Here is a 20,945-nt window from a genome sequence, read left to right as displayed (position 1 = left end):
ATAGGCGAGTTGAGAATTTCATTAGACTATCACTAGTTGAAACGTCCGCATACACTAGACAAGAAAGGGTTCTGGTCAAAAAGTTGACTTTGTTTTTGCTAAATTACAACGATTGGTCTGACGTGGGACGAAGAAGCCGTAACTGTGACGAGGGTTAGCTCGGACTTGCCGTCCGCCAATTGTCCATGCAAACCCTGTTCCAACGTTTGCCGGCCATAAGGGAACAAAAAATATGGACTCGGTTCGACAAACAGCTATCGATTTCGACAAACTGCCCATACCGTTCATCGGCTAACACACAGAAACGTTTCACGACAGAATGAGGTCATAAACTATTTACTCTTTTGAGATCGAATGCGCTATTTGTTATCGCTAAGCACCAGCTTGTCGTCGTATTCTCGTGAGTGGCAGATCAACTCCTTCGTCGACTCTGGAAGACGAATTATCAAGGAAACATAGTATATTATCAAGGAAATAAAGTATTGTTGAAGTTAAATGATATGTTGATCTTTACGCTAGTACGTTCATAGAATATAAAAATAATACAAGTAATTATTATAGGGTAACGTTACGAAAATCCTTTGGAGCAGTCATCTATAACTGAATTGATTCGGCAGAAAGATTCTGCACGGACGTAATCAGTGAATAGAGGTTTCCGTCCGTATAAAAGCAAGTACCAAATTAAGAAAAATACCATATTATTATTATAATTATATATTATATTATATTATATTATATTATATTATATTATATTATATATATTAGACTTATCCTATATTTATAGAAACAAAACAAAACATTACTGCAATAAATGTGAAACATTGTTTACAGGATAGGGTAGTATGTCGATTTTCGTGCAGACATAAAAACCTATCTTGCCACCCTAGGGATCGGAGTCATTCGACAAACTGCGAGAAACCCGATCGTAATAAAAGCTTCTTTCGCATATGACATATGGTTATTTCTATCGAAGCGTAATAGACTGAGCCAGACTAATGACACGGAAGAGTTCAGGCCAGAGGCAAACACAGATGTCACCAGAGGGTCCAAGTATTGACCGCTGCGTAATTATTATGTAATTTCATACAAAATAATAATCTAAAGTGTTTTCTCAAATAAACACCGACTTTTATCCCAGATAGCGTCGATCTCAACAGTGGGGAGGGAGAACGATATAACCTAAAGATAAGAGCAATTTTGAACACATACGAATAAACATCCGCTGACGGCGTCGGTGTCAGCACCCAAGAGATAATTTCGAAATATAATTTAATTTGTCGATTGTAGTTACACAATTATGGTCATTTGCGTGTGAAAGCGTGCTTAGTATCCTATAAAGCTGTACGAGGTAAGTACGAAACAGAGCGGCGGCCTGTTTGTGAAGAATCAAAACACATTATCCGACTTGAATTATTCTAAATTTAAAACAAGCTAACCTCCCGCATTTGCACCCAAACTCTCTGACATTCCGTGAATTAAAGTTAGCGGTGGTGTTTATATAACCAGGAGCAGAAGGACAAAATTTAACCTAAGGTACTCTCAAAGGAGAATAAGATCTTTAGTACTGTTTATAGTGAGATTATGATTTTGCGCTAATCAAAAAGGAAGTTTCAGATCGTAGAAGAGATCACTCTCATTTTTCTTGCTGTTTACTATTCGTGTTAAATCTTTCTTCTGTTAGTACTAAATCTGGTAAACACGGGCGTTGAAACTTTTTTATGACCACGTTAAAGTTATTTTCAGACAGGCGTTGACAAGTCTGCAATTATTAGAAATATAAGTTGTTCTTTTTAGTAGATTTTTTCAAAATAAGCCAACATGCAATGTCATTCTCTCCTACGGACCGCTATGTGAAAATCATCCGTTTTGAGGTAGTCGGGCTCCCAAAAGCTTTGTACAGCGCTGGTACATGCACGCCCATTGATACACTACTATCGTCCCCACTTTTGCTGAGAAGCGGAACTCATTTGAAATTGGATAAAAATAGAACGACCTTTGAGTTTCTTAAACTCTAAAGAAACCCTCCCCACTGGCAAAGAAGTATAGATAACCGCCATTGGCCGTCTTGGTTCAAATGGGTTGTGGCGACAGCTCAGTTAATGACCCTTATAAACTTAATGGCGAAGTCCAAGTCGTATTGGATCGAGGGGGACATGCTCTGTAGAAAGCGCGCTATTTTGTTAGCCACGGTCAGACGTCAAGCGCGTACAAGTTCTAAGTGACACCAACTTTCAGGAATCACAACTTCGACGTACATTTTTCATTTATGTTAATTACATTGAAGCTAACTTGACACTGGGTTCGTGATTGTGAACACTAACAATTTTTTTACGCAAGCAATCGTAAAAAGAAGCATCGGCAAGAGTTCCCAGGGCAAACTTTGATCGGGGAAGGATCGGGAAGGAATATTGCCCGTCGTCAACAAACGAAATATATCCTCCCGTACGTTGATGCAGATGGATGGCGATATGATGTATGGCGGTGACTCTTAACTTATGTCTGGTACTTAACACAGGGTAATATAGATTTGTTCATTTATACATTAAACTAAACGTATAATAAGCTAAACTAATCGTTTAAAAGTTAACTGGCCATATGTAAGTTAAGGTTATGTCTAATTGTTGTTGAAGGTGCGTCCAGAATATCCTACAGCGATCTTGTTACTTACTTGCCAACAAGGAAAAACCATTTGCGCAACAGAATCTAGAACATCAATCTAGACATTCATAGTTATTTTATCGCCTGTAAGATAGATTCTACTGAATGCGATTTCCTCACATAAACGAACCGGCATCACGCTCGACAGAAGCGCCAGTGTTCATCAAATAGGTTTCATACCGCTCAGCATAATGGTACAGGTATCAATTAAGCTAGTACGTCGAGATAATCTGTTTCATCGTTGTCAGTGCTACGATGACTTCTCAGAAGATAAAAATATCTTCATTTGCCAATTCAGACTTGGCTAATGTAAGAAGATTATTTGTTTTGCCGTGAATAGAAGATGTTAGAAAAATCTGATAACAGGACTACCAAAGATCTTCATGGGGTTGACAATGCACTATTCAGGCCTTGCCGAATCTGAATAAGGGGCTGGTGTTCTAGCTAGCTAGCTTTTGAAACGATAAACTAACTCTAATCATACAGAACGGGTATCGTTCATTTAGTACGGACAAATCCGGACATGACTTTCCGGACATATTGAAATAACCACTGCGCGCAGTGTCGATCTTTAGAATTTGATATAAGACATAAGCTAGTTAATATTAATTCAGAATGGAAATTTAATTTTTTTTTTATTGAGGTTGATTCATCCTTTTGTACATAATCGATATTCTGTGCTTAGACATTTTGCGGCGTTCTTCCAAAACAGATATACCCGACAAATCAATTGGTTTGTTTGAAGATGATTGTCACTGTACTAAAAGCTTAAAAACAGCTAGAAGTCAAATCGGGAATCGATCTAAAAAACTACTTCTAAGCCTCAGCCAACGTTCGGCCTGGGGTGCCTTATAACTTCCGTTTCTCAACACTCTCTTACTAGAGGAGACAAATGTGGCAGACACTTAGACAACCGAAATTCCGCATCATTGGTATTTTTGCCATCGTTAACAACTAGCTTATGACACGCTACATTGCGTTTATTGAATTGTGCTTTTAGTTTCTCTAGCTCATTGCGATTTTTTCCAGTTACCAGCTTCAGATTATCTAGAGCAATTGGACGGTATTTGCCAATACGTTCGTCAACGAAGCTAACAAAAAATACATTTTAAAGGGGTTGAATTGTTACTTTATATAGCTTTTGTCTTGAAGTGAATAGAACACCATAGCCGATTTACGACAAGCTCGCTTATTGCAATATGGCTAAACGTAATTCTGCCGGTTGTATTGAAACGCCGGTCGTTTTCTCTATCTTGCATGTTTGTATTAGCTAGTTTTTTAATTATACTAAATACACTAGAGTTTTGCTGCTATTTATCGCAGAAAGAAGTACTACACCTTCAGCTTCATAATCGTATTTATGAAATCACACAGACACGAAACGAGTTTCATAACAAACAATGGATGCGCGTCCGAGATCCGAGTCGTGAGCATGACTCCGCCACCTACCACTATGATGTTCCTTTTAGAAATTATTTAATATGAATATGAATTCATATAAATAGTACTTTTCATTCGCTTTCTTGCCCTTTTCACTACTTTTTCGTTTCGACAAGCCACTTTTTTACATACTCAGGGAGACGGATCGACTCTCTATAGCGACTCCTCGGTGCACTGCTAAATCGATTGTCCATGATCTCCCGATGGCAGAATTCGGCTCTGTACATTTCTCCACACGTTGCTCCGACAAATAAAGCACTGCATATCATGCTAAAGCATGGCTGGACGTCAACTGACGCCAGAGCTTGTCCACTGCCAGATTCGTTGCGCCATCACCGTTGTGTGTTTTTGTTGATACCTACAATAGAGGGAAACGGAGCTGTACAAGGTTGTGCGCCGATTAACGAGTCCTTCCTCCGCTGCTGAGCGGTGCGAGAGGGCGGCGTAGGATGATAGGGCCTACCTATGGCCTTTCCCATTGCCGCGAAGAGTTTTTAACTATTGGTATCGCTGCCCTTACGCAAGGTTTCGCTAACAGTACTAAAATATACGACATATATTATATATAGATATATATTAATATAAAATCAATGGATGTTTTCCGGTGCTGCTGCCTTAGCAAAACATCGCTTAAGACGGCTGGCGTCTAGTTCCGTCACGAAAGGAAGTCTGTGCCTAATTTTAAATTTGGTATCCCGAATTCTAGTAAGCAAACATATTACTGCACCATCACAGGAAAAGCTGTAGTAATCTATCACACTGTGTATTTACACGCCCTGTAAATTGAAGCTATAAGATGGATGGAGTAGGGGTAGTTTCAAGAAGAAGTCTAGACAGAATAAATACACGAAGCAGGTAACATTTGTTTAAGGCTTCACAAAGGGATGCTGATGGTATGACAAGTAGGCTTTAGACGACAGTAACGCGCCGCTGAATGGCGTTTACACTTGTGAAGTCTCACAGGTATGGGCGCCCGATTAAGTCGTCTAACGATATATGCACCAAGGCATAGGTTTCAGTATTTCCAGCTGCAGCGACAACAGTAAACCCCGCCTCGTTTCGACAGTGCGGCAGTTGACGCCCCTTGACCACACCAACAATGGGGATCAGCGAGAACACAGTTACAATTTTCAAGAATACGGTTTTGGTTCTAGATAAGTGGCAAATGCGGTTAAGGTACTGGCAGGCAAAGCTATGCAAGTCAAAGCACACGTGTGTCCCTCACAAACCTTATCAGTACTCCCAGTAATATACGCGTTTCTCGTAGAACTGAACTTCGTTCGGGAAGAGGGGAGGAAAAATAACAATGTTGGCGCTGTTATTCGAAGCTAATTTAACTAGAGGGAAGCTTGTATAACTATTGCTGGTATGCATGCAATTTCAGCCGGCGAAGAAGAACAGATTGCCTTGTGCGGTCAGTTTAACATAGGGAAGAAAGGAGCACCCCTGAAATAAAGAACGAGCCCAGGTGAGTTGGCCAACTCGAGTGGAAATAGAACAAGCGAGGGGGAGAGAAGGAAAGACAGTCTGTCTAAGGCCTAGTGACAGGAACTAAGAGAACAACTTAGACGCTTCTTCAGGTCGCTCAAGCGGACAGACCTTTGTCGAACGTAGGGTTTGACAGGGTCTGTAGCGGCCAGCAGGCGACTGGCAAAGTCGAAAACCCGAACACGTAGACCGCCTGCGTATATCTCTGTTTAGGCATGCGTCCGTGTGTCGGTCTGTCTGTTGGGAAGTATGGTGGCAGCAAGCGCTCAAAGTAGCGTGAAGCAAGCCTACTTTGTGCTCTGTTTTCTACTTCGTTCGCACAACTGCTACCCTTAACCCTATACTGTATAAAACCTGCTCACTTGTCGTTTCTTTTTATCGTCCTTGTCGACAACGAACACGATTATCCGTCTTTAGTACCGCCGTCGTCAGCTAGGTCTCCTCTGTCGTCGAAAGTCTTGCAGAACAGAGGGAAGGCGGTCTCCACACTTGCTTCCCTGCTCTAGCTTGTGTGAGGCGCTTCTGCCTCTCTCCTTCTCCCCCAGAGGCGGTAACGACAACTCCTGGGGTTGGTGAGGCTCGTCCTACTGATTCTACTAGTAACTATGTTCGTTGGTCTGAGAATATTGTCACTACCAGCCATCATCTCATTGTGGTATGTGTCTACCTGTTGTTGAGTGGATTCGCCTTGATACGAGTTTAGGTGTCAGAAAGTGAGGGGTGTGGGGAGCCGACGATCGATGCAGCCTGAAGGTGGCCAAATCTCACCACTAACATAACCAAGGTGGTGGTTGCAGTGGGACTCGTGGGTAGTTTCGAAATGCGTTTATTCACTCGATCCATTCGTATGTCTTGCCGCTACCACGAGCAGCAGTTGCTGGAGCGGCGACAGCATCGCTGTTGAGTTGTGTTGGCAGGAAGCTGCCCGCTGATCACGCTGGTAACAGCTAACCACTGGCTTAGTCAAACCCGTTAAAGCTTAGCGTCATCGTTACGTGCAACCGACTTGCCTGATTTCTTCTTGATTCCCTCCAAACTAGCTAACTCGCTTGCGGTCGCGTGTTCCCTAGCCGCCTTTAGTTGGCAGACGTGAACGTCCGCTCCGACCGCTGCCTTTGCTGGCTCCGCGTTCTGTCCACTCCGTAGCAGCTGTAACAGAGGTGCAGCCGTGGCGCCGTAACGCAGCTTGCCGCCGTTGCCGTGGTGGTATTTGACGTAGGGTCCGAGGTCCGTGTGCTTGCTTATGCTCCTGCGTGGCTCTGGCTGATGGTGTCGAATCGAGCCGTGTTGTTCGCGAGTGGCGGAGTGGTCTGCTCACCGAGCGAGAAGCGAGCTCCCTCTGTGCGCCGTCTCGCCGCTGTGGGGAGCTTCTTACAAAGTGGTGCCTCGGTGTGAAGTGGTGTTCCGTTTGTTGTACATTACTTTGCTCGGGTTCAACTGCTTCGTTCGTTGATTAGATTTTGCCAGCAAACGAAAGGTTTTCCGGCAAAAGAGCTCTGGGTTTTTCGCAGGGGTTATGTGTGAATTTTTCCCGCTGCTGTTGGAAGTTAACGCGTGTGTTTTTTGTGTATTATCGATGGTTCGCTTTCCATTGGTGGGAACGAATCTAGTAAGAAGAAGAGAAAAATACGCACCCTTATAGTACTAGTAGGAATGCTGGGCGTTATCGATGGAGGACGATTTCGGCGTAATGCTACCGGCCGAAGTGTTTTCCCATGTTCGTAGGTCATATTCACTTTGTCGAGTGTGTTCTGTGTACGTTTAGCATTTCGTGAGTAGTACCATTCGTCAAGCTAGTATAGGCTGATGAAGAATCCTCGGTGAGCAGAAACGAGAGGGTGTAAATCCGCACGGCATTCTTATGCACAACAGCCAACAACTGCGAATGTTTGTAGATGAATGAGTGGGACTCTTTCTTGAGTGTTACGTCTATGGAGTCAACGATGTTTGGCAAATTCGATGCCAGGAACGGTTACAAGTGAAGCAGAGGACTGATCAGCTAAAACATGCGCCCAAATAAATAACAATTAATAAGCGACTAGACAACGTTACAGCTAGAAATTCATACACAGGCAAACAGATCGATCGACAGAAATAATAAGAGAAAAATTTCAAAAAGAAATGCTGAAAACACAGAACTGCTAGTGATTGCATAGGTCTTGGTTCTACCATATTGTCGCTCTACCGTGACCGACAAACTATTGTTTTTTGGCAGTTTCATAGTTGATATCGGAGTTTAGTTAAATTCCACTAGTCTTCATCGATGTTTCAGTAGAGAAAACGGAGTTAACATCAGCAGAACAGGAGCAGTGTCATCAGGGGCAGAAAACATGGGGTTGTCGCCAGCCCATTGTCCATGTTGGCTGAGGCATACAGGACAGTCGATAGAGTCCTCATCATTGTTGGTGACCACAACTTGGAACGTAACTATTGGAGCCGTAACTGACAACATCCAATAGGCCTTACACCAATAGTGATACTGTTTAAGACACGCGGTTGACACGGCGCCAGATGAGATAATTCGCGCCGGCCATTCCGTGGCACGATTCAATGTCGAAAAAAAGAGCAGAGTTCGCGTGTCATTCGCTGAACAGCTGAGGAAAAGATTTCGGCTGAGAAAGTGCTGTGTAAATGCAGGCCTTTGGTGCTTAGTGCAGGAAACGTGTCTATACAGGGGAGTAACACAATCTCAAACAAAAATCGACCAAGCAAGAACATCAGATAAACACGAACGTTCAAAACGGACTTGATCTCAACGCAGAGCCAAACAGCGCGGAACAGGCTGGTGACGCACTGTCTTCGCTACCTGTTAGGTTAACTGTTACAGTAGCAGAAAACAGCATAGCTGCTCTATCCTACAAGAGAGAGTTGTTCTTTTTGATTATTTTGTGGACCAAGTGTCGCCTGTTAAAAAGACCTAAGACCAAGACAAAACCTGGTATTGCTTCACTAAGCTGCGAGTTTGTGTGGAGAAACCCGCTACTCGCGAACTCCAGTTGTCCAAATCTTCGCAATTCGTTGGACGGCGTCGATAGGCCACGTGACAACAGCCAGTAACAGGCCCGCACCAAACGCTTCGAACCCACTTTGACGGACCCCGTCTATACCACGGTGAGTAATGCTATTTTAACACGAGCCGAAGGGAGTCTAATACAAGTAGATTTCTGTGCACTTGAATGCCGAATAGATTAGTCTTTCAGAGGTTGCTATCATACCGTGGGTCTCGCAGGCTGAGGCGTTAGAGATTTGAAGCCGAAGCAAGGACCCTGTTTTTAGGAAGTAGCTTTGCACGACCTACGTACAACAGAGATAATGTAAAGTGGACGCAAAGAATATGTTAATATGCTACTTCGGGCGGCTAGATTGAATAAAGCCGTAATTTATATCAATTTTTTCATAGGTTTTAAGTCTCTGACTTATTCAGATATGTGTATGTGCAGCTTTTTGTAAACGTCCTTTACCACTCCGTCGTGGCGTACACGAGGCAGATACTCATTTTCGTTGACGCTCCAGTCATCGGAGTTAGAGGAATAAAAAGCGCGACTCAAATTAGGTCAGCTCGTAAACCTTGTAAATTTAATGGGACCTATGTTGATTGAACCTGTCTGCACGTCTCAGTGTCTGCCACTATAGGACCAATATTGGAATTGCTGCATGCGGTCCCGGTATTTGTCAAGACAATCCAATTTAGTATTTTTTATCGGTTTTTCAGCTCCGTTACAGTAACACTTTGTAGCGGTACCGAGCAGATGTGGTATTATCGTATAAACGTGCACTCACAGCCGTGCGACAGTGCCAGTATACGTAAGCACTAAGGGCAACATTGCATAGCCTAGAGTTAAAAGTGCGCAAGTCGAAAAAAAAGGTAACTTCATTCTTCATGAAGCTCAATTTGTTGTTTCAATAACACAGGTTAGTTTTTAATATATGTAGAATTATGTGACATCCATTTTGTCAGGACACTCTGAGCACCGAGATTCTGAGCTACCTAGATCCACGTGGAAGAATAAGAACGATGCCAAAAACGTCATTCGCCTCCCCGTGCATGTCACGAAGCGAACGGGTCATTTTGACGGTCGGGACACGCTCAACGTTGCCGCCCCACCTTACTTACAATATAGTCTTGGGTACCTATCGTTTTTACGGTAGTCCGACGCTACAGTACCAGCATTCATTGAAGCGGCGAAAAATAAATTGACGCTTGAAAGTGCCGAATCCTACATCCGGGGAACCTAAATTAACAATCCAACATTATGCAACGTGCAATGGTACAATGGTTACACAGCATTAGCGCAAATTGTTAACGTTGTCGAGTATCTATTTTGGACGCGGTTATCTGTCACTTTTATAAATATAGAGACGTTGTTTTATAGTATTGATATCGAGTGTTAGTTACTGCTATTCAGTGCGTACGTACAATCAATTTTGAAATATATTTCTCTCTTATAAGGCATTAAGTTTTTATATTATAACGTAAGAGTACTATAATTAATAATAAAGGGTTAAGTAGAACTTTCTAAAAGAAATTTAACAACCTCAGCGGATTAAAAGTATTCGTATACACGATACACCTCGTACATTTAGCTACCATAAACCCGAGACGAAGACGCAAAAAGAATGACCATTTAGCTATTGATGACTCATTCCTTCGGTGTCAGGACCTAATTAAACCGGTCTTGGCTCATATACAGATTCCGTAGCTAGCAGACTCGTTGTAGTCCTATCGGTCTGCTGCCCGCTGTTGTCCTTCTTCCTGATGAGTATCGTGTGTAGTAAATCATCAGGTTAAAAATTGACCGCCGGGCAAACGAATTTCCGAATCATGAGCATTCGTTGTGCGAGAACTTGCACTACTCTATTCACTGAACGTCGCGTGCTCTTTGTTCGTTAACTTATTTGTAGAAAAACTCGCTGCCAGCGAGTCTTCCCTCTCGAAGAGATAATCATATGGATTCACAGCCGCCAGCGAGAGTAGGAGCGGTTTCAGCGAAAGGAATTTCAAGGTTATCCAGAAAAAGTTAGTGCTGAGTTCGGGAAGAGGTGTAAGTTCGGGTATGTGTGTCTGGGGTGAAGTTAAGTCATCATAGCCACCTCAGCTTCTAGTGTTTCAGCTAAAGGCTGCCTACTTAATTTGTTATGTAAATCTAAGAAGCCAGCTGTAGGAGGCGGGTGTGAGGTGCTCGCATATCCATGTGAGTGCACTTACTAACGCTTACTAGGCCCTGCAGGGAGACAATCCTCGAAGCCTGAAAGGCCATAGAAAACAGCAACGTCTTACGGCAGTTGCGTTACCACGAGTAATTCGCTGTTGCCGCGCGACACTGAGATTGGTTTTAGGGGTAAATGTGTGCTAACTGAGGTTAGGGGTCAATGTGAAATAGAAATAATAGACTTAGATAGATGGAAAGTATTAGCCGGCAGTGTCGATTTCCATTAAAGTTACAGGTTATGATACTGCGCACACAATTTGTAGGTCCGTATGTGCGTGTCTGTATGTAAGAGGGCTCTTTCGCACAGAATACCGAAAGCCCTAGCCTTGATGGTGTGACAAAAAGGAACTTGTCCGGTGGTTTCCGTTTTTAGTTATTGGAGCTAAACTGAGAAAAAGCTTTGCTTGGAAAATCCGCCGTGGCCAGCGAGCCGAAAAGAAATAAGGAGTGATATGGCAGGATGAGCCTGCCCTATTAGACGTTTGGTTTAGCAAAAAGTAGCTGCCATGGCTATCGTCGTGCACCATACACGCCGGTATGATATAGCATGGCCGTCTGCGATCTGGAGGGGCGTAGAGAGGTAGGGCACGAAGGATGTGGGCATCAAGAAAAAAAGAACAACTGAAAAAAGAGAGAATCAGAAATATCTGTACAGTGGGATTCTACAGGAGGCCTGGCTTCGGCAGTGATTCGACTGCCGTCGACAGCTGAAGCCGAGGTGCTAAAACCAGGTAAAGCAAAGCCGCGCAACGCAGCGAACAGGCGAGCGCAGAGAAAAACGGCCTTCGAAGGAAAGGCCAAGGGGAGACGGGGAACGTCGAGAACGGGGAAGAGAAGTCGAGTGAGATACATCAAAATGGAAGGAGAAAAGACTGACAGCAACGCCAGCGCGAGCAGGGTAACCAAACGAATAGCATAGCAGCACCACATTGTATATATATGTATAAAACTGCTAGTACAGGCAGAGCACATCACGGTATTGCCACCAAAGCGGCAACGAGGAACTAAAAGAGGATGCGAGACGCACAGAAATCTAGTCTAGTTATGACAATATTGGGATCGGTGAAGAGATGTTGGTGAACAACGCGGAACATCTTCACAAGTGCTAGCTCCTGCAATATTTGAGGGGTCGACTGGCATCAGGACGTCTGGATTGGGGATATCGGAACTCGGCGTGCTTTCACTGTTAAGGCCCTTCTTCGATGTACTGTTCTTCATAGTGTGGCTGGAAACACTAAGGAAAGGAAAATATTCGGGGACAGGCTATGATAGGAAAACAAAAAAGATAGCTCGGTCAGGAAGTGGGAAGCGCGTTTTATTATCTAGAGATAGCGAGCCCTTCGTTGTGAGTAGTAGGCATATCAGTGCTAGTGACTACCTGCGAATAAGGTGCCCAAACAGCACGAGCAGTCCCGCGACAACAGCTGTGGCGGCATCAACAGCAACACTTCTTAAGGGAGGGGGAAGGTAAGGGTTACGTAGTATGGTACAGAAGTCTTTCCCTCTTCTTACTTTCTGCCCTTGGTCTCACGTACTTTCATCCTTAAGTTGGCAGACGGGGCCGAAATGGGGGATCGAGTTCAGTTGGCGCCAACAGCAAGGAATGGGAATATTGCTAGAAAGCGAGCGCGACGAAGCAAGACCCCCGGGAGAATACTACTAAACTACTATTTTCACTCTGGTTTCTCTTTCTTGCTACTGTCTATCTGAAAGTGGCATTAGGAGGTGGTGCTGCCACTGCTTTAAGCGAAGCCATTTTCCTCTGCAGAGCATAAGAACGCCTGTTACTGGAAACTCATAACATGGTGTTGCTGTTCCAGTTACAGCCACTTCTGCCACCGTTGCTCTCTCTGATCAACAGTGGCCGCCGTGATGGATACGGTGGCGGCGGGGTTTTCATAGGCTGTTCCCCCAAAAAAGCCCTTTCGCCGGGCAGCCAGGCACTTTGCCGTACGTCTTCATACGTCTATACACACCATTGCCCCATACACAGGTATTCTATCCTCTTCAACGAATCGACGTAGCGCTACTGCGCGTTTTAGGTCCACCGCTGTAGATTATGCCATAGGCACTGATCTCGTGTGGTGCAACGCATAGAAGGAAATTCCAGGAACTCTGTGCCCTTCGAAAAAACGTGTGCCTTGCTTTTGTGCCAGTACTCCCGCTTGCCAGCACATTCTGTTAAGCACCTTTGGCACACGTCGATTTTATAACGACGATACGGAGAGTTATTTTCAGTGAAAGTATGTATGGGAAGATAAGAAGGCAAAGTACTTTCAACAAAAGGTAGGCTCATAGAAAGGTTAGCGCCAGCCAGTACGTTCTACTTACTTAAAGTTTCGGCTATGGCGAGCGCGGACTTTGGGTGTTCGCTTTACGACAGGCCAACGGGTAGAACGTCGACTCGTTTGAAGTTTGTTCTTATAGGTGCAGTAATAGAAGTCATTTTGACATGCGCGAACTATCTGGCTCTTAGAAAACCGGCAGTGGACTTACAATTAGTCGTTCGTTGTTCTCTCTCAGGTCGTTGGCTTTTGCCCGTTGGCTATTTTCTCTCCTGCGTCTTTCTTGTGATTGTCCCTTGAACCTTTTCCTGCTACTATTTTTTCTTATGAACTATATAACAGTTTAGAGGAACGCACGACTGAAGGTCTGCAGCGGCCAGCCATCCATCCCTTGAACACAACGAATTGACGTGACACCGTTGCCCGGTTTAGGACCATCCTATTCGTACATTACATACGTAAGGCTATCTCTTCCTCTTTTTGAAGTGTTCCTTTCAGTCTAGCTTTACCTCGCTGCCTCTAGCCCCAGCCCTTCGGAAATCTCGTCTAAAGTCGTCCGTGTCTGAGGAGCGGATTCTCTTCAACACTATGCGAGCCGCTAAGTTACCTAATCGGCAGGATCCCGCTCTACTGCCCTGAGTCTACGGTTTGTTGCTGGCTGATTAGCTGTTAGCAATGACTAACTTCGCTTGTTTTGCACAGTCGAAGCTTCGTGTCTACATTATTTCTTTGTTAAGATGAATGCTTGTACTTGGCCACAGATATTGTTGGTAGATGTTCACGTCGATCTGCTAACCTCACTGCCAGGACTATTGCCCATAATACAATTATTTCTTCAAGTTCAACGAACGGTTTTCCACTGCGCCGCTACTCTGATCGCAATTTTGAAAAGTGTACGCTTTCCTTGCTCGCATATTTGTCCTTCTTTGTACGTCGACTGGTCACGCGAGCAGCAACGCAGCAAAAGCAACCTGCTCTCTTGCTTGATCAGACCAACTTCTCGAGTATCGGCACGTTGATACGGATCTATTCTGGCCCAGAGGGGTGTGGAGGAAGTCTCGTTAGTGAGTGTAGCCTGTTGGGCCTTGGCCCCAAGAAGCAGAAAAAGCAAAGAGGGGCAGCCTCGTGCGGTGCTGACCATACCACGAAAGTTTTACTTATACTAGGGAGCGAAGTAGGGTTGTAGTTTATGTAGTAGCTAAAGCGAGCGTTGGTGTAGATCGAGCGGTGGCTGAGTTTCATATAAACCGAGAGCACGCCGGCCTCCCATACGCCGGGCTGAGTCATCGTAAGGGAAACTGGGATGCAAAATGGAACGAGAACGGCGCAACGGGTGAGGGTAAACGGTCTTTTCGTTGAGCACTGAGTAGCTAACCAACAAGCGGGGGGCAAGAGGTGGTAGAGAGCTCATATTGAATTATACCGCAGCTCATTAAAATTGGATGCCTATAACTGCCAGACACCTGTCTTCCTGCGAACACGTGGCCAGAGCATTCTCAGGAAAAGCATGTAGCCAAAGAATCTAGTCGGTCTAAGCCGATGCCGGCTGGTTGTGTCGCGGTATATTATTGAATTGGTACAATCAGCTAGTTTTCTTTAGCTTGGTTTATTGATAGCTATTGGAAAAGGTTTGGATATGAGGATATTTATACTAATCATGACTACAGTACATGATTTGCCCATGGGTGCCCTGTCTAAATACCTTCTCTTTCAAATGCTGCGTGTTTCAGCGGCACCCTCGACACCACCAACTGCTTAGTACGGCGGCTCTCTCATTATTCATTTAGTCAGGTGTTACTACTTGGCCTCGACCCATATCCGAAGGCTGTTCTTTCGGCACAGAGCAAATGTAGGTTGGAAAGAAGTACTTAGAGCTATTGCATGCCCGCCTTCGTAAATGACCGCTAAATATGTCAATCGCCGAATTGCGGACCGAGAAATCATCAGAAGCATCTCTTCTTACCCCCCCCCCCCCCCACGTAGTTCGGTCATTCCCACTGCTGCCAAAATGCAGTGTCAGCAATCGCCGAGTTCCTCCTTTAATACTTTTCTCCCGTCCTGAAGCACTACATTTTCCCTTCCGCCACCCCCATAGCTGAAGAACCCAACTTCGTTTTGTTGTCTAATTAGTAACCCAACAAATGGCCGAAGCATTTGGTACGTTCAAGTTTTAACGAGAATACACTCCGTTCTCTCCACACAAATGTACAAACCAAGATATTCTGAAAACCAAAGCACACTGCCGATAAAGCGATTCCTTCTATCCACATCATTGTTAACGCGTCTTCTTGACGGTGCAACGGCTATAATCGCCGTTTGTGTTATGTTCGACATTGAGTGGGAGGGGGAGGACAGCCTGAACGAAAAAGACTAGACTAAAGACGGAAGTGAGAACAACCTGACGGCAAAGCTCCTTTCGCGTATTTGCGGTTGGACGGAGGGGCATAAGAAGCTCATTTTGCTTGATGCAGTCGCTGCCATCTTGTTTCGACTTGCCCAAATGTCCGTCCACCGTTGATAATTACAAGCGTTTAACAATTGGCATTAGCCATGTAGTGTTCGGTGAAAAGGAATCTCATATCAACACCAACGTAACAGAGAGAGGCGCATTACTGCAACGATTATGACTCCTGCAGCCATATACGCACATATTTCCATAAACTAGTTTAGCGCCTATACAAAAGTAATTCTTCCGTTACTCTGCTGATTCGCCATTGTAGGCGCCACCTGGGTAGTCTATTTTCTGCGCGTAGGATCTCGCACTCAAGCACACGGACACCTAAACGCCGATGCTGCCTGCGGATCTTACTGCGTCATTCATTTATTGCACGCACAATAGGGGCCAGTCGTACGACATAATGACTTAATTTACATTACAGTAACCCAGCCCACCAGACCGTCGGTTAGCTTTTTCTTGGTCTGTTAGTGGGACAATCACGATTGTAGTAGCCATTGACAGTAGACAGATAAATGCCGTTCACGGCGTCACTCTCCCATCGTACCGCCTCTCATCTACCGTCTCACTATGCTGTCTCATCGCGAAGCTTAGTTCGGTAGTTCACTCTGCCAGGGCAACACTGAACTGAGCAGGCATTGGCCGGCCATTTTGTCAGGCTATATTACCCAGGTCACACTAACAAGACTAACGAGGGGCACAACTGCAGATGTTGGCCAATGCCAGCTCAATGTGTCCTTTTCTGGGCATCTCTGTATGTATATGAATGCGCGCGCGCGCGCGCGAACAGTGGTGCTTTCCTACAGTGGGATCAGTGAATATGAAACACGCCCCGACGACAAACAATCAGAAAGCGATGCTAGGCAGACGTGACGCTGAAAATGAGAGGAAAAGGGACAGGGATAGAAAAAGGAAGAGAGGGAGGGAATCGTATCTGTGTATCATACTCCTGTCCGGGACCGGATGCGTAGAGGTTGTTTTTTCTATTCTTTATGATAGAGTTGGTATTCGGGGGTGCGATAGGAGATAGAATCAGGGCGGTTAAATGAATGTCTTTAGAAGGTGCTTGTTGTCGTTTATGCTTAACGGAGCAGCGCGGCGGTAGGCTGCCAGTTTCGCCGGTGATAATACTATGTTTCTTGTTGAACGTTATAGAACTATGTGTTGCACTAACTATCGCATAGCCAATCTGCGTTAATGTCAACTCGGATGTGCGATGAATCTTGACATGTATTTAGTTAAACAGAAATATTATAACAGCAAAAATAGAATTGTCAACATCCGCAACTTAATAAATCGGTAACTTCTCTTTACATGAAAACGTAGACATCTATAGCATACGGCCTGTTAAGTTTCCACAATCAAGATAACTGGAGACTCGCTCCGTCACACTGTGCTGCATGAGTGCGCTGTTATGTTGACTTCTTATTCAATTCTATACCTAGCTGTTTGCCCCATCATTTCAGTACCTTCAATACCCCACCATCCTGGGGGGGGGGGATCGGTATGCACGTCACCCTCCAAACCACTTTTTCGCTTCCTTTTTTTCTCTCTACCCATCGCTTGTCAGGCCTTCGCACCGATTTCCGCTGGGCTTTCTGCCGTCCTTACCATTCATCCTCCATCGAGTCCGGCCTCGGGGCACACTAAGCTGGTTAGCGTTTGTACCTCTGGGGGCAGAGCCTCTACAAAGCCGCTGCACCGTTGTTGCCGACGACTGGTGATGATGTGAGACGAATACTGATTTTGCACACGACGGTAGCGACGTCGGTGGTGTCGTTGCATTCTGTCTGTGCCACCGATGCTGCTAGCAAGCAACCAATCTGACAGCGGTTACTAGGAAGGCAACTGCGTATCCGTCGTCCCCACGGAGCAGCTCTTTAACCCACTTATCGAGTACTGTATATCGGATACTATACATACACCTAAATTATCTTTAGCTCATTCAGAGGTTAAGCTGTAGCTTCTCATCAAATACCTGCTCTAATCAGCCTTGGCCACAGCCCATTGTATCAAGAGGAAACCTTCACACTGTATTCTCTCATTAGACCGTCCATCGCATACAAGACACGTTTGCGACGACCCTAAGCCTCATTTGTGGTTTCTCCTTTTGTTCTACCATCCTTCACTCGCGAATCATCTCGCGGTACTCGCTTCTCGCGGAAATGTCTGCCCCGTTCTAATTTTCTCTCGTTGATCGTTTACGTGTACGGACCATGCCGCGTTTGTATGTATACACAACCCGGCCAACAGGTATCTCTACAGTTGTAGTATCAAACCAAATCATAATGTTACTGAACAGCTTTACGTCGTGATGTCCGCGAATCGAGAGCGTGTCCTTGCAGGTGTTCTGAGCGCATCTCCTTCCCATCTATTCTTCTTTATCGTCTCTTTTTTTCCATCGGAGATTTTCCTCGGCCTCACCTGCAGCTTCGCGGTTTGCTCTGTCAGCAGCGAAATCAGATCCAAAGCGGAGCCTACTAGAAGCGAGTGAGACTCTACTGCGTTGGGCGATGTTCGCGTCCAAACTTGGGGGTGTTACGTTCATATAGTAGATTACCTCGTGTGTACTTTTGCTATCTTACACGATATATCTATTAAACTGGCTGAAGCTCATAGTAGCTCAGTACCCAAACTAGCGTATACTCGTCAACTACCTTCCCCCTGAATGTCCGTTCGTTGTTCCGTGCGATTTATAAGTTCAGGGGCATACAACCGGACCGTTTGTAGATAGCAAGCTAGCTACTCAATAGCGGTAGCGCTATGGCTGTTAGCACCGGTAGCGGCAGCAGCTTCCGATAGACGGAGACTGTCTGACTACTGTGCCAATGCGCCTGTCGGTTGGGGTCCTTCCTACTTATTCGTTTGCTCACCGCGAATCGTATCTCTTTTGCCTCTGACTTTATTGCACTTCTTAAAGTAGCTATTCATGCATTACAGTTACTACCGTTGTGGCGCTGTAGCGACGTAAGCATCGTCAGTGGCCTTCTACGGCAATAGCTTCAAGAAGCGGTTGCTAGTAAAGCTGCGACCTAGGGCTGCACTTAACAACATTCAGCAGCACCCCCTCCAACGCGATCTACCCTATATGCATTGCGTTCCTGTAGCTTTCGTAACCGCCAACGACTGGATGGCACTGTGATCTGCGCTCCTGCAAAATACAGAGAGGCTGGCCTGGTGACTGACACTGCTGCTGCTGGGGCCTCTATACGTTGGGGCATGCGTGTAAATCTACGGAGCAGTCTCGAATAGAAGACGTAAGAAAGTGACTTAAGAATCTACACAGAGTCCCAGTTATTATGCTAGTCTCGGTACGCAGCCTGTTAGGCGCCGATTGCTGTCTGCTGCTGTGAGTTATCCTGTAAATTTGCATCAAAAATGAAAAATACGGACGTGAAGAAGCGAAAGAGAAAGGACAAAAAATAAAAGGCACGTTAATTGGAAAAGGTTAAGCGCATAAATCACGAAAGAAGGAACTAATAGCAAAAGTAGTACAAAGCCCCAAAGGCGAGTGGCGGTGGATCTCATTGCAGTGGTCGGTCGTTACATAGCTGATATAGCTTTCTTGCTTCAAGTAACTACTTGCTTTCAGGGCGAAAGAGCCCGCGAGATCCATAATGTTCTATCCGCAGCTTAGATTTTCCGAAACTGTGATTTCGGATGGACGGTTATTCGGTACGAGTTCTCCTTGACGAAAACGCTTACACCTCTCACTGATTCGCCGTATGTTGGCGCATGTGTGCTTTTTGCAACGTCGTAGACAAATTCCCAATGCGTCCCGCGTAAAATTCTATGTAAACACGATTGGGATTGCATAGCGTGGCTCCTCATGGTCTTAAGCATCTGAAGAAAATTTCTGGTCCATGGACGTTACGAACCTCCGTCAACCTATTCACATCCTCCCAAATCTGTTTTTCCGGTTGGGTAAGGGGCAACATCACGTGCCTAGGACTCTTGACCTATAGTTGGTTTACTGTCTGAGAGGTACTGCATTGGTCTTTGCTAGAGTTACGACGGCTTTATTGTTACCTGCTATCCACGCACCGCTAGTCCTGTTGCGTTTTTTTCCCACAGCGCTCCTTTTTTCTGTGTACATAGTTTTTCTGGTTCCGGAAAACCATAGCTCCCGGCGTGGCTTCGTGAGGCTGACAAGCTAACTGGATGGCCTGTGTTCAACCTGCTTACCCAAAGGCAAGGAAGGCAAGCGGGAGGACCTAGTTAGTTTGGTTCCACCGAAATATGACGTTACAGCCAAACTTGGCAGATTCGCTTCTAGCGATGTGCTTGATCGTTCTATCGGTCTGGGCAAAACGGAGGCAGGCGGGCTAGATGGAGAGGTCAGACGGCCTGAGGGGTGAATATAGAAGCCATGAACAAACGACCAAAAGGGCAAAGAACGAAATAGCGGAAGTGTGGCACGAAAAAAAACGAAGGACGAGAAGGTTGCCTACGATCTCTATTCTAGCTCAAGCTTTTAAAGAAACCTTTGCGAAACTGGCAGTGAGAAGCTAGGTCAACCAGAGCAAGTCCCCATCCTTCGACGTAGTTTGTTGCCCGCCTAGAGCAGCTTGTTTGATGTTCAAAAGAGCTGATCTGAACGGACCAAAGGCAGCTTTGCCTGAGTAAACCAGGCAAGCCTACCTGGGTTAGAGCAGCTACCCCAAAGGATAACAAAAGTCCGAGACGACGAGAAAGGCACCTACCAAGGCAGGCACGGGGGCACCGATATACGTCGGCACCAAGACAGCTCATCACCGTTCTTTGCTTCATCATTGGCACTTCTCCACAAGCATTCATCCCCACTGTCCATTTCATCTTAGATCAGCACTCAAGCCACCTACGCGCAAATAATTGATTACAATTTCAAAGGACGCGTCCAACCGCCACAGGAAGCCCCGTTGCTGCATTCCGCGTCTAAGTGTCTCACTGTGTGAACCTCGGCATCACCGGTCATGATCTAGGAAATCCGCGGCTCTGGTCCCTTTGACTTATGGCGAGACAGAACCGATCTTTTGCCGACACCTGCTTAACGAACGGTTTGTCCACCGCCTTGACTGCCTGCACTTGCAGCCTCTTCAAGGCGAACATCTTTTTGATGCTCAGCTTTTTCGGCGTTTGTCCATTTTCTCGTGTGTGCAGGACACGCCCAAGTTGCCTAGCAGGCAACGTTTCTTCTGTAGATTTGTAGTTTCTGCTTTCTGGCACATGCGCAAGAAGCATGCGAAGCAAGTTGACAAATGGGAATTACAAGATGCAAAGATGCGTATACATGTAAACGCAGTGATATGAAAATTTGTAAAAAATTATATAGGAAACGGCAAAATTGTCCACTGAAATAAATTAATTTGTGCTAATCCGCCGCGATGATGGCAGCGTTATAAGCAGGATCAATTATAGCAAACAAACAAC

At 45.3% G+C, this 20,945-nt stretch overlaps 1 long non-coding RNA gene across 1 annotated transcript; it reads right to left on the bottom strand.

The window, feature by feature from the left end:
- Window positions 1-3,997: 3,997 nt before the first annotated feature.
- Window positions 3,998-6,315, bottom strand: LOC111266974 (uncharacterized). The gene is made up of 2 exons (XR_002684352.2): window positions 5,949-6,315; window positions 3,998-4,456 (listed from the first exon to the last, which is right to left on the bottom strand). It is a non-coding gene; the product is annotated as an uncharacterized LOC111266974 (long non-coding RNA).
- Between the last annotated feature and the right edge of the window lie 14,630 nt (window positions 6,316-20,945).

The sequence above is a fragment of the Varroa jacobsoni genome, unplaced genomic scaffold (genome assembly GCF_002532875.2).
Source record: "Varroa jacobsoni isolate VJ856 unplaced genomic scaffold, vjacob_1.0 scaffold_1133, whole genome shotgun sequence".
NCBI classification, from domain to species: Eukaryota; Metazoa; Arthropoda; class Arachnida; order Mesostigmata; family Varroidae; genus Varroa; species Varroa jacobsoni.
The sequence above is the reverse complement of the archived record's forward strand: the minus strand, read 5'-3'. Positions and strand labels throughout refer to the sequence as shown.